The sequence below is a fragment of the Mauremys reevesii genome, linkage group 2, assembly GCF_016161935.1.
Source record: "Mauremys reevesii isolate NIE-2019 linkage group 2, ASM1616193v1, whole genome shotgun sequence".
NCBI classification, from domain to species: Eukaryota; Metazoa; Chordata; order Testudines; family Geoemydidae; genus Mauremys; species Mauremys reevesii.
Genome location: NC_052624.1, coordinates 52,687,587 through 52,701,958, shown reverse-complemented (window position 1 = coordinate 52,701,958; position 14,372 = coordinate 52,687,587). Strand labels below are relative to the sequence as shown.

The following is a 14,372-nucleotide window of genomic DNA, read 5'->3' as shown; positions in this document are numbered from 1 at the left end:
TGTGTGCCCATGGCATGCCTTCAGCATAAGGAATTGCCAATGACAAAGTGTGAAGTTATAAATACATTATAATGCCTGCCCACCTTGATGTCCTGTGATTAATTCACATAGGAAAACCTAGTATGGTACAAACATTTAGTCACAAAACCTGTTTCAGATTTCAGTGCAAATTTTAACCTCAGGCCAGGACCCCAGAAAACATTGCAACTCTAGGCCAAGCTTTGAGCAAGACTGGTCTGAGTTATGGCTTTCACCTTGGTAAACCTTGGTAGTTTCTTATTCTTGGAGGAAACCAAACAAAACTACAGTGAGTCTATTCATAACGGACTCAACTGGGGGTGAAAAATCCCAAAAACATAATGGAGATATCCAGCTGTGCTACCACCAAAACTGAGTGACCATTTCCCTGGCCTTATTATTCTCACACAGAGCACACCTCCAAAAGAACAGCCAGATTCGGTTCTGACTTACCCACATGTCAATCTGGAGCAACTCCATTGACTTCAGTGGAGTTGCTCCAGATTTACATTGGTGTAATTGATCAGAATCTGGCCATTAGATTGTAACTTCATCCAGGCAGGCAGGACCTTTGTCCTTTAATATTTTTGTTTAGTGTTTATATAAATAGATAGTAAAGCAAAATGCAGCTTCTCATGGCTTCAACACAAAACCAAGTTGGCAGTTTCAGCTGAGATGTGTGATAAGGTTTTGGCTTTGAAGGAAAGATCATGCAGGCATGCTGAGTTAAAATCAGGGGATGCATTTGCATTAATCTTCTGCAAACCAGCACTGCTGAGGTTGCAGTTTCATTGAAGAGAAAATGCCTTCAACCATAATTTAATTTCACATCATAAATTTTTAAACTAATTTGAAATAATTTTGATTGCCACTAGATGGCAGCCTATTACTTGCTATATCAAAGAGTAAAGCACTGTGAAAATTAGGAAAGGACCTTTTGATCTAGATCTGCAGTGAAAGTGAGCGTGATATTTTTCTAATCAAAATAACCATAAATGTGCATCTAAATGCAATCCACTATTACAATTAAATATGATTAAGCAGACCATGTAGTACAGCAGATAGAGCAAGGTGGGAAACTAAAAGAGGATTTTAATCTGAGACATTAAATCATTGTGAGATGTTGGGAAAATCACCTGTGTGTGACTGAACATGGCTGGAAAATTATGTAAAGAGGATCTCACACTGAAAACCACATGCTGCAATTGAACTGAACTATGCCTATTAATAGCTTCTCCTTCAGAAAATAAATGTCTGAAAAAATTATTCCAGACCACCATTTATTTTTAATTATTTTACTTGTATTGTTTGTATTCTGTTTTGTCAACACTTTGGAAAAGGCAACATCATCCAAACACTGCTTTAAGAAAAACTATTTCATTTTATATCATTAAAATGACTTTTCACATGTGCTGGTTTTAGTTTTCCTTGAGCTTTTCTTATCATAGAATCATTAGGGTTAGAAGGGACCTCAGGAGATCATCTAGTCCAACCCCCTGCTCAAAGCAGGGCTATTCCCCCAAATGGCCCCCTCAAGGATTGAATTTACAACCCTGGGTTTAGCAGGTTAATACTCAAACCACTGAGCTATCCCTCCCCAATCATACATTAGGCAATATGGACTCCCATTGCAGTAACTTTATTCCAAAAATTCATGGAATCATGAAAGGAGTTTTACTATTGATTTTGAAGGCAGATACACTTCTTCATTATAAACACTCTCCAGGCTATGAGAGAAGTAGATTCTTTGTCAGGAAATTCATGTGGACCCCATTGGATATTTATGAATCTGATTCTGATCTCGCACTGGTGCAAAATATTAGTAACCACATTGAACCAATGATGTTATAGCCAATGTAAAAGTGTGAGATCAGGATTAAGCACTTAGTAGAAAAGTATTGGAAGCTGCACCAAACAGGATATAATCATAAGTACTACCATCCTCACATATCAGAGCATAATGCTAATCCTCTGATGTCAGGGAAAGGTTTCCTTTCCCCTCATGCCTATGGAGTGGGATTTGGGCAAGAGCATTATAGGACATTATGGATCAGATTCTGCTCTCTGCTACACTGATGTAAATGTGGAATAAGCAGGGCTGGTGCAAAGATGTTTCGTGCCTTAGGTGAAACTTCCACCTTGCGCCCTCCCCCATCCCTGAACCCCCGCCCTGAGGCACCCCCTCCCATGGCAGCTCCCCACCCTCCACCCTGAGGCACCCCCCTCCTGGCCCCAGCTCACCCCTGCCCCGCCTCCTCCCCGAGCACGCCGTGGCTGCTTCACTTCTCCTGCCTACCAGGCTTGCGGAGCAAATCAGTTTAGGCGCCGCAAGCCTGGGAGGCGGGAGAAGTGAAGCAGCCACAGCGTGCTCGGGGAGGAGGCGGGGCAGGGGTGAGCTGGGTCAGGGAGTTCCCCTGCGTGCCGCTCCCCCCCCTTACTTGCTGCAGGCGTCTCTCCCCACGCTCCCCTGCCCCAGCTCCCTCCGCCTAAATGCCGGTGGCAACCAGGGCGGCCGAAGATCTGGCTGCCGTGGTCGCTGCCGAAGAAAATGCCACCCCCCAAATCCTAGCACCCTAGGCAACCGCCTAGGTCGCCTAAATGGTTGCACCGGCCCTGAGAATAAACTTTCTTCTTACTCCTTGGAATCCAATTGCTGACTAGACAGGGTCACTCCAGAGTTACAGCAGTGTATTTGAGAGTAGAATATTGCCCACTGTCTCATCTACTCTGGGGAACAGCTCTCCAAACTCAGGTCTCCGGGAGATCATTTCCTGATCACCCATATGCTTTGCCCAGAGATGTGAGGTAAGCTTCAGGAGCAACAGACAGGTGGAATATTTTGGATGGCCAAGAAACCAGAAAAAGTAAATTGCAACCCAGCCCATACATATCACATTTCCATCCTCCAACCTCAGTGGTTTCAGTTGGGTTTGGGGAGTATTTTTCATCTCCTTTATAAGGTATTGGTTTGATTCTCCAGTGCTTGCAGCAGCTTTGCACTACTCCAGTGCATATGGGAATCCTGAAGGGAGAGAAGGTATAGAGCCATTGTAGTGGTTTCTAGGCTGCCTCCCTCCCAGCCACCAATGTGGGGAGAGTGGCCAGGAGAAAGAGGGCAAAGTGAAGATATCCCTGCTAATTGCCAGCTGCTGGTGGGTGGGTGGGTGTGTGTCGGTAGAAGGCTACACCTCCTGGCCAAATCGATACTGTACTGAATATGCAGCTGGAACCAGCTGTGCCAAGCCAGCCCAAGAATGTCAGTGAACCAAGTTTGGGTAAAACAAGGAAGATCAGGGGCCTCATTTCTAATTAAATCCTGAATAGTTGAAACTTCATTGCCACTAATCTTGCATTTTACAGCATGGAGCTAAGACAAGGCTCTGTCTGCAACCCCTCTGCCTCTTGAGAGCATTCACTACAGGCAAGAGCAGCACAGCTAAGATTAAACATTTTCACTTGGGACTATGCCATACATGTGTTTTTTCCCTGCCTTGTCCATCCCCTGCTTATTACCCTGGGCTCAAGGGACCCAAAGCCTCCATATCCCCAGCAATTGTTCAGCCTTTCTGGTTCCCTTAAGGCAGCCTTTGAAGAACCACAGCTGCTATTCCCAGAATGAGGCTATTCAGGACAGACTGCAAAGCCACCTTAGCCCATTTCTCCCAACTCCCAGAATTTAATTCATTCACTCCCACCTCTTTTAATCCCCTCATCTCTCACCCTGCCAGACACTAATTGTCCTTTGAGCTGTTACATTTTAATCAACAAACATTGGGGAAAAAAACCAAAAAACTTTTCTGGAGTTTTTTTCCCAAGCAAACAATAAAACATTTTTATGGGAAGTTTAGAAAAATTATAAATTTGAATGAAAAATAAAATTGTCCTTTTCCAGCCAATTCTGGTACCTCTGTATGGTGGGTTTTCCAAAATGCAAAATAGGGCTGAAAAGTAAAAGCAAAACAAACAAGCGCTTGGCAGCAGGTGAAATTAATAATGAAGCCATCATAATTCACAGTGACTTACCAAATCCCAGCCTATTATAGGGTGGATTGGCCTTTTAAGAGAGAGTTTGGTTTAGTTCCCACCTGTGACTAATCAGCTGCCTCCCAGGTGGTCAGATAAAAGACCAACAAGCTGCTCAGCTGTCTGTCTGATCTGCAGGAAGTAGGCAGGTGTCTCCTGGAGACCCTGGTTCATAGGAAAGACTGTTTATATGACAGGTTTCAGAGTAGCAGCCCTGTTAGTCTGTATCAGCAAAAAGAACAGGAGTACTTGTGGCATCTTAGAGACTAACAAATTTATTTGAGCATAAGCTTTCGTGGGCTACAGCCCACTTCATCGGATGCATAGAATGGAACATACAGTAAGAAGATATTTATACATACAGAGAACACGAAAAGGTGGAAGTACCTATACCAACTGTAAGAGACTAGAAGCAGCAAAGAATCCTGTGGCACCTTATAGACTAACAGATGTTTTGCAGCATGAGCTGTGGTGTGAATACCACTTCGATGCAAGCAGCAAGCAGTGAAGGCAGGTGTGTGTATATATAAGCATAGCAGCAGCAAGAAGCAGAGAGAGGATCAATTTAGATCAATCAGGGGCCCGGGGCCTGTTCTGCAGGTGTGAAAAAGAATGAGGGAGGAGAAGAGAGTTCTGTAATTGGCAAGCCATCACAGTCTTCTTTGTTTGTTTTGATAAACTGATGTGGTGTTAAATTTGATGATGAATTGAGCTCAGCAGTCTCTCTCTCTGGTCCTAAAGTTTTTTTTTTTTTGCTGGGAACCTTAAAAAATAAAATTGTGTGGCCAGGAGGGGTTTTGGGTTGGACTAGGTTTTTTTGTATATTTTGTATCCTGTCTGATTTTTTGTCATTTATCCCTTTTTTTATCCCTTTCCTTAGAGACTGTCCAGAGGGCACATGGCATATTAGCACATTATGGGGGCATGATATTTGGTGGACGTGCGGTGGAATGAACAGGTGATGGTGTGTCTGATCTGGGTGTGGGTGGTGTGATGGTGTGATGTGGTGTGGATGTGGGGTGTAGATATTTGCAGTGGTTTTGTTGGTCCTTGGTTCCTGAGCTAGAGTTCTATGTGCTGCTGTGTATGAGCTGTGGTTGGGTTGGCAGTTGGTGGCTGAGGATGTGGCCACCTGCCTGCCACCCTGACCTGCTGGGATGATTGATGTCCAGGGGGTGTAGATCATTGGTGATGATGGGTTGGAGATGCGGTGACTGGGTGTATGGATAGTGGAGTTGGGTGGGGTTCTTTCTGGGGTTGTCTTTTCTTTCTTTGCTTGTTCTGGCTTGTCTTGTTGATCTGTTTCTTCTGTTTCTAGTGTTGATCTTGTTGTATTTCCTCTGTTTAGTTTGATGGGTGGAGGTTGGTCTCTGTCTGCGGGTTAGAGAAGAGTTTGAGCAGATTGCGGATTTGGCTGAGTGTTGTGGATCGCTTGTGCAGTGTGGATGCCCGCATGGGAGCTGTGGGGGCGGAATAGCGGATTTGGTGGGGTATTGTTGGTGAGTAGAGGGTGAATTCATGGTATTTGCATAGTGAAGGTGTCTGTGTTGTGACTAGATAGGTCCTGTCCAGTGTGAGGGAGATGGAGGTGTGTAGATAAGGCCAGGGGGAGGTCCAGAGAATCCTTCAGGAGGGGAATTTTGACCAGAGTGTCAATGGATGTTCATGTAGAAGAGAAAGAGAAGGGGGCGTGGGAGCGGGGAAGGAGGATGTCGTCAGTGGAAGGTTGCCAGGAAAAGGGGTGGAGTGGACAGCCATATTGTAGCCTGCATGGGGTGCACTTAAAATGAGATATTATTGTGGATTATATTGAAATGATATATGTGTGAGGATTAGCACAGAGCTCTGTGTGGTGGAGGGCTTGGTGCACAGTCAGGATACTGTTCCTGACAGCTTGTGTTCCATCAGTGTGGTGGATGTTAGTGTGTAGAGCACATGTGTGGTGGTGGTGTTGATGGTAGTGGTCTTAGTGGTTGGTGGTTTCCTCTGTAGTTTCAGGAAATCAGTGGTGTCATGAGATTCTGGGAGTGCTGGTAACATAGTAGGAGTGTATCAGTGACATCACGGAGATGAGTTTCAGTGAGTAGTCATGAGGTCCCTCCAGGATTCCAGATTTCCAGTTCTTGGGTAGTAGATAGGAGGGGATAGAATATGATGGGTCGGGGTATGTTGATTTGTTGTGTATCTTAAGTTGAGTTGTTAATAAGGAGGTGATGCAGTCTCAGGGTGTGTTGTTGTGTGTTCTTAGTGTGTGTAGAAGTTGAGAGTAGTGTTGGTTTTGAAGTGTGGAGTAGAGTGAGGTCTGATGGTGAAGAATTGTCAGCTATGAGATGATGAGCAAGTCTGGCAGTCAGACTTCTTGATTATAAATGTCAGGATGGTTTATTTCTGCTGGATGGCATGATGTTCTGAGGGTGTTTGGTTGTGTGGGCAGTCTGTTGTTATTTCACTTTTGTTGGCTCGGAGGACAGGTTTGTGACCTTTCAATGTATAACTAATTAATTAAGAGACGCTATTATCAGCAGGGGAGAAAAACTTTAGGACTGATAATTAAGATGGCCCATTTTGGACAGTTGACACGAAGGTGTGAGGATACTTTAACATGGGGAAATAGATTCAATTTGTGTAATGACTGAGCCATTCCCAGTCTCTGTTCAAACCCAAGTTAATGGAATCTAGTTTGCATATTAATTAAAGTTCATCAGCTTCTTGTTGGAGTCTGTTTTTGAAGCTTTTCTGTTGCAAAATTGCCCAACACCTGTGTCTGAGTGATTAGAGAGGTTGAAGTGTTCTCCTACTGGTTTTTGAATGTTATGATCCCTGATGTCAGATTTGTGTCCGTTTATTCTTTTGCGTAGAGACTGTCTGGTTTGGCCAAATGTACATGTCAGAGAGGCATTGCTGGCACATGATGGCATATATCACGTTGGTAGATGTGCAGGTGAATGAGCCCCTGATGGTGTGGCTGATGTGATTAGGTCCTATGATGGTGTCACTTGAATAGATATGTGGACAGAGTTGGCATCGGGCTTTGTTGCAAGGCTAGGTTCCTGGGTTAGTGTTTTTGTTGTATGGTGTGTGGTTGCTGATGAGTATTTGCTTCAGGTTGGGGGGCTGTCTGTAAGCAAGGACTGGCCTGACTCCCAAGGTCTGTGAGAGTGAGGGATCATCTTTCAGGATAGGTTGTAAATCTTTGATGATGCGCTGGAGAGGTTTTCATGTTCTCTGTATGTATAAATATCTTCTTACTATATGTTCCATTCCATGGATCCGATGAAGTGGGCTGTAGCCCACGAAAGCTTATGCTCAAATAAATTTGTTAGTCTCTAAGGTGCCACAAGTACTCCTGTTCTTTTTGTTGTTTATATGTGCCTCTCAGGCAGATGGCTTGGGGGCTGTAATCCTGCAGAGAGTAGGCTAAGAAAGAGAAGGGAATCAAGAGGCCCAGGTGGATGGCCTGAGAAGTGAGATCTGAGGGGAGTAGATGGTCTCCTGCAGGCGCCCCTGGGTCAATGGAAAGGCCATGATTTATATGCTGCACTGTTTTATTTGGAGAAATAAAACTTGGAAGAAAGGGATTGAATCCCTGCGCCTGGTGAGAGCGGTCTGAGTCTCACTGGCCTGTGAGTTTGCCTGCTGGTGTACACAGCAATACATTTTAAAGTTGCTATTCAGACTCTGACCTCCTGAATACCTTAACTGTCACACTGCAGATATGTCACTAACCATGACTTGATCTTCACCACCATTCTTCAAAAGGGTTTTAATAAGATCTGTTTAAGTAGACTTTCCACCTGTCTGTATTGTGCGCACAAACCCCACAACTTCTAAATTGCTAAGTTTATGGCCAGAAATGAATGGAAAAAGAAAAATCAGAAGCCAATCTGCCATGTACAGTCTCTCAGCTGATCCTCAGAAGTGCAAGCTGCCGTTACAGTGCTGTGACCCCTGTACCCTTGAATTATATGAAAAGACAACATCCCCAGCTGTGCTAGAAATCAAGTGCAGAGCGGCTTGGGGGCTGGCTAGGGTAGTACCCCAGAGACCTATGTTCATGTTCCCTTACCAGCTACCCAACATGGCTGCTCTGGCTTTGAGTGTTTGTGGTTTGTAATTCACTATTTGGGCTGTGTGATTGGTCACCTAAATCAAGTGTGACATTCTTTTCTACTCCCTCACTAGACGACTCTCAAATGACAAGGCACTTTCTAGATGGATCTGCAAATAGTTCAGGCCTGGATCGCTTGTGTAGTCCCTGCGCTTCTTCCTTTTTGTGGGCATTCTCACAAACCAAAGCTCTTCTCGGCCGTGGTGCATATAAAGGACTTGACAGTGGTTGGGAAAGTGATGTGCTGTGACTGCTGAGCAGCATTCTTCCATTATTTCCTTCTTAGCTTCCATCTGGTTATTGTATCCACATGTTGTTTCTTGTCTTATATTTACACTAAGCTCTTTGGGGCAGGGATTTTTTGTCATGTATTTGTACAGCACCTAGCACAATCAGTTATTATGGCCCCTACTGCAGCACAAATAGATATATAATAAATTATTGTAACAATATATAAACGTTTACAGAAAGTGAATGAAAGGAGTTCTGAATGTAGTCAAATTAAAGATTTTATTCAGACAAATAACCCCCACCCATCGTATTTCTCCTGCTCTGCTGAGTCCACTCCTTTGACATTCAGTGCCATTGAGGGCATTCAGCACATTGTAAGATTGTCTCCCTTCTTTTTAAACATATTTTTTAAAGAGGAAAAAGTCTTTAAAACCCCCCCACCCAAGAATGCTTATTAATTTCATTGATTTGTTTATGGTAATCCCCCAATATGCTGGGGCTTTCCAGACACATAGGAATGGATGGGTACTTGCCCTGAGGAGCTTAGACTTTTGGACAGACAGACATCAGGGAAGGGGAACAACAAAAGGGCTTTTATATGCAGAGCAATAAGATTCACTATAGGCTGCTTTCAGGAGAAAGTAGACAACATACAGTGGTAAAAGAAGAATCAGCTTTTAAGCTACTGGGTGTGAATAAAAGCTTTTGAACCTCATACACTTTCTATATTTTAAAAGAAAAAACTATAAACCCTTGCAAATAAGATTTTGCACACTGGAACTGCTGACAAAACCTAAAACATAGTGATTCTATATCATAATCATACTGTGGCTTTGAAGCCATTATTAGTTATTGTTAAATCAATTATTCTTTTTTTCAGTGTTCTGAATCTAATGGAATTTGGATGGCCACAGGTTTTGAATTAACTGGAACTTACAGTGTATGGAAGATAGATGACAGGGTTTCAGTATATACTTACTGCATTATTGTTTTTTGTTTAAAGAACTCAGCATGTCTCCTCTGAGCTAAATAACTTCAGCATTCTACATTTACCTCTTATTTTTCCTGATTCCTTTGCTCGTGATTGATGTGCCCTACTTGACTCGATTTCACGCACACAAGATGCTTCAATATACAGACTTCCTTGGGTGGCAGGGTTTTGACAGCTACACATTTAACAGCTGTTTGATGACTGGATGAACGCTAGGGTCAGAGGACTGGTAGATTTTGTTACAGCTAATTAAGCAGGATGTTTGGAGAATTTCCAGCTGCTGCACTTCTGCCGGAGAATCCTTACAGTCCAGGGATACTCAAACATCTGCATTAAGTGTGGGCCACATTTTAAAGGGACTATTTTGAGGAACCACCTCACATATATATGGAACATTGGTAATCTTGTAAGAATCTCTGGCAACCACAGGAATTGTGTATGTGGAAAAATCATAACAGGACAGTTTTATTGTATTTTCAACTGCTTCTAAATGAAATTTAGCTGCTAGAAGCAAGGAGCAGAGGCAGCACTATATGACCAACTTGCCATCAACACTATCAGCAAGTGTCCTCTCGATGCCTATCCACTGACCCTCTGCTGTGGTATATAACTGAGTTTCTGGCTTTCCCAAGAATGAACTTGTGGTAAATCTTGTTATCATATAAGTCTCCTGGAGATCCTGTGTTGGATGTTACAATTTATACAGATGGAGCAGATATCAAAGGAACATGTATGTCTAATCCAAGCAATGCAATTATTATTTATAGAACAAGGAGCCAATAAAATTCCCCAGAAGACTTTCAGACTTGATAGCATTTCCATACCAGATTTGTCCAGAGATACCAAGATAACTAGGATGCAGGCTTTATGGAAAGTATAACAAACATGGCTGTACTTATTCTAATACAGTCATTTAAAAGAGGGCAAAGTCTAAGTAGCGATCATTCAGACAACGTTAAGCAGCATTTAAGATTTGGATGTCCAAGAGCCACATTTTTAGCATGGGATATTCTGCTTCGCTGGAGTTTGGTGAATCTGTGATTTCTATCACAGCCCCCTCTCCTGAAGTGGGGACAGGCTCCAGGTCTCATATTAACCAGTTCTACCTGCAGTGTGCAAATAGGAACCATATTGAACCCACTGAGCAGACAGTTCCCATTCCCAAAGATCTTACAGTGCCATTTGGATGGATTTTGTTCACAGTTTTAAAAAAGCTGAGCTGACCAGCTGCAAGCCTGTGTGCCAGTTTCGCTTTCAGAGTCACCTCTTGGGTGAAATCCTGGCCCCTCTGAAGTCAATGAGACTTTTGCCAGGAATTCACCCTTTACATCCAGCAATAGAATGCACAGAACAGTTGAGACAAGCTTAACAAGAGTATTGCAAACAAGATGCTATGATCCATTCTACTTTATTGGCAACTATTTCTTTATTCCTAACTCCTACTCTCTAGGGTCTCATTCTTTATTTTAATTGGTTTATTATGAGTCCCAAGGACAGAAATGTAAGAGGGAAGTCATTCATTGCTTCTTTAATTTGGAGCTATATTTTTGCTTCTACTTTCGGCCTGCCAGCCTACACAGCACCCCTCCCTCTGGCCAGGAATAGAGGCTCCATGGCTTCCTGCAATAGTTACTGACCATCCACTCAGTAGATAGGCTGGTTAGAGATACTCTTCTGAACTCAAAGCAGTCTGTTTGATGGGTCTTTGTATTCTCTGCTGGCTCAGGGGGCATTCAGAGCAGGGCATTGTCAGGCTAGGTCACTCCCTTTTTCCTCCTGCTAAGCACCTTATTAATGTGCAGTCTGGCAGGAGATGGTGGCACTCAAGGGATATGTTTGTCCGTGTGATTGGCTGAACAAGAAGTAGGACTGAGTGGATTTGTAGGCTCTAAAGTTTTACATTGTTTTGTTTTTGAATGCAGTTTTTTTGTACATAATTCTAAGTTCAACTTTCATGATAAAGAGATTGTACTACAGTACTTGCATGAGGTGGTGAATTGTACACTTTGTATTCTGTATTGTAATTGAAATCAATTTGAAAATGAAGAAAACATCCAAAAATAGCTAAGTAAATGGTATTCAATTATTGTTTAACAGCGCGATTAACCATGTGATTAATCATTAATTATTTTTAATTGCACGATTAATCGTGATTAATTTTTTAATCGCTTGACAGCCCTAGAATAATTATTAATCAATAAACAGCATCATGTGATTTAAGTGACCAAACATGATTTTTTTTTAGATTTATTCACGCACACACACACATGCACACAAGCACTGACTTACATGCTCTCGGCATTCTTGACATATACACCAAAATTAATTCCCAAACAGCTAAAGTGCAGCAGCATAATTCAGTATAACCCACTACCAGCAAACCACGCAACTCAAAAAATCCAATTACCCATTGCCCCTTCTAATACTAAATTGCCAAAGATCAAAGAGAACAGTTTGCAACTGAATCATAGGGTGAAAGTTGTCTGTATCCTTCTACGAATACCACATACATATTAACAGAAATCAGGTTCATTCATAAACGGAAAAAAGGGGCTAAATTCAATGACTCTCAGTCACAACAAATAACTCAACCAGTTCTAATGTCATCTATGAGAAACGTATGTGGAAAACATGGCAGATGTATTCTGCATTCCTTAGGGGTGTACATTTGTGATATAATATTTGTTTTAAGGCTACAGAATGACGTACATTCCTACAGCTGTACTGCAGGACACAGCAGCATTTTGTGCACCCATAGGGTACTGAAGGTATAACCCCCTTTTAAAAAAATATTTAAAACATCAATGAACCTGAACTGGACCACAAAATCTGGACCCCTTAAAACTTTGGAGACTTACAGATCTGGATCAGAACTCTGTGGTTCTAGTCCATCTCTATAAAAACTAGCAATGCAGCACGATTCACTGCCTCATGAAAAGGTCAGAGAATTTATATTAAAAAATAAATACTGAAAATGATAACCAATCCAAAGAAATGGACACATTTACACAGCACATTTCATGAAAGAGGTTCAAGGGAATATCTGTAACCAAATTGTCACCTAGGGAAAACAACAACAACAACAACATTCTTTTCCATGAGAAAGGAAAAGTGGGGAGTTTTACTTGCAAACCAAGTCCTCATGCTGAAAGTTTACATAGTCTTGGTGCTTGTGAGTTCTATATTGTCCATTAGGGACATTGCTGAGATTTACTGTCATTCCAATAAAAGCAACAAAGAGTCCTGTGGCATCCCTTATAGACTAACAGACGTATTGGAGCATGAGCTTTCGTGGGTGAATACCCACTTCGTCGGACATGCAGCCGACGAAGTGGGTATTCACCCATGAAAGCTCATGCTCCAATACATCTGTTAGTCTATAAGGTGCCACAGGACTCTTTGCTGCTTTTACAGATCCAGACTAACATGGCTACCCCTCTGATACTTCTCATTCCAATCTCTCTCTAATGTAGACATGCTGCTGCATTATATGGATATGCATAGGTCAAATTATTTAAATTTTGGCCCAAACAAGTATGGGAGTATTAGTTATTATTTGGTCTCTAGATTCAGATCATATTAATAATGCTCAATCATAGAAAAACGCAACAAAACCATTTCACAGCACCAACACAGCATCTACCTTAATACATGTCCCTGGGCAGAGAGACGAAGGAGAGAGGCACAGCTCCTTTGCAAAGAGAGAGGGAGACACACACAACCAAACACAGTGCTCCTGATGAGGCTGACAGTGAGCTCACAAAGGCCTGTGGCAAATGTGCAATCCTACACGTATACACAGAGAGGCAGTGACCTCACAGAGGCCTGTTGCATAAGAGCAATGCAAGACTTCTCTGTTTAGCCAGGCACAGGATACAGTAAATAGCAAACTAGTCTGTGTGTTTCAATTACAGTGTGGTTATGTTTTTTGATTCCTACAGATTAGTCAATCCATACAATCAGAAGGTTAACTGTGCTGCCTCTTTGTTTCACACTTAATATATGTATTTTTAGAGTTCAGGTACATTAACTACACTGTATTTCCATTGTAATTTCTCTATCATTAGCTAACCTGTCTATATAAGTTAGTGGTAATTATAGTTATCAAAAAGAATAACCACAATGTATCTACAGTCACTAGACTGTTAAGTGTAACTCTTATCCCTTTGGTATGTATTCTTACATTCCAACTCACTTATTTTTCTAATTCCAGCAAGTATAGGAGGCCAAAGCGTTCTTGTAGAAATAGGGAGATTATCTCAAGCACAGTCAGGAGGGTTTAACACGTCTAAAAATAAATACACCTTCTGTTTTTTCCAATATACTGGGATCAAGTCACCTCTCAATTTTCTTTTGATAAACTATACAGATTGAGTTCTAAGTCTCACTGTAAGGCATTTTCTCCAGTCCTCAAATCATTTGGGGGGCTCTTCTCTATACCTTTTCCAATTTTTTGACATCCTATAGATTCTATCTCAGATTTTCACTGCAGAGAGACAGCACACCATCCTTGTGTCCCTTCCGTAATTCTTAGTCCACTCATTTTAGTATGGAGTCACCAATGACAATTGCTTTCCTTCTCAGGAAGATTGAAGGACTTCTCTTTGTAGCTGCTCACTTCATACTTTAAGGACACAATGGAGGAGGTCAGCACTCAAGAAGTACCGGAAGTGCCATAAGATGATCTTCTGGCTCCCAAAGGAAGTGATGGAATGGCATCTCAGAGTGTTGCAGCGTGACTCAAGCAGTAGCAAGGACACCCATCAGGTACATCCTCTGGAGCCTTCTATTCCATTCCCACAGAAAGAGATTCCTTGATGGTTGACTTGCTGAGTATCTGATAGTGATTCAATACTTCTATCTGGGATGAAAGCCACCTGGTTCTCTTTCCCCTCTTGGTCACAAACTGCCAGTTGGTTTCTTCAGTTTCTTCTCTCTCCAGTTCTCTAATTGCTGATCCTTCCTTCTATTGCTGCCAATCTCCTTTGAAAAACACTTTTG

General features: G+C 42.3%; 1 protein-coding gene across 11 annotated transcripts in view; it reads right to left on the bottom strand.

Moving 5' to 3' along the window:
* Nucleotides 1-13,128, bottom strand: part of SCIN (scinderin) — a 148,700-nt gene extending 135,572 nt beyond the window's left edge. For 6 of the 11 annotated variants that reach the window (XM_039525853.1, XM_039525856.1, XM_039525860.1 and 3 more), the window contains exon 1: nucleotides 13,015-13,128. The gene's annotated coding sequence lies outside the window, so the exon portion shown is untranslated. The remainder of the gene's footprint in view (nucleotides 1-13,014) is intronic. The other 5 variants (XM_039525863.1, XM_039525851.1, XM_039525862.1 and 2 more) reach the window with 5 other exon arrangements.
* Nucleotides 13,129-14,372: the final 1,244 nt, after the last annotated feature.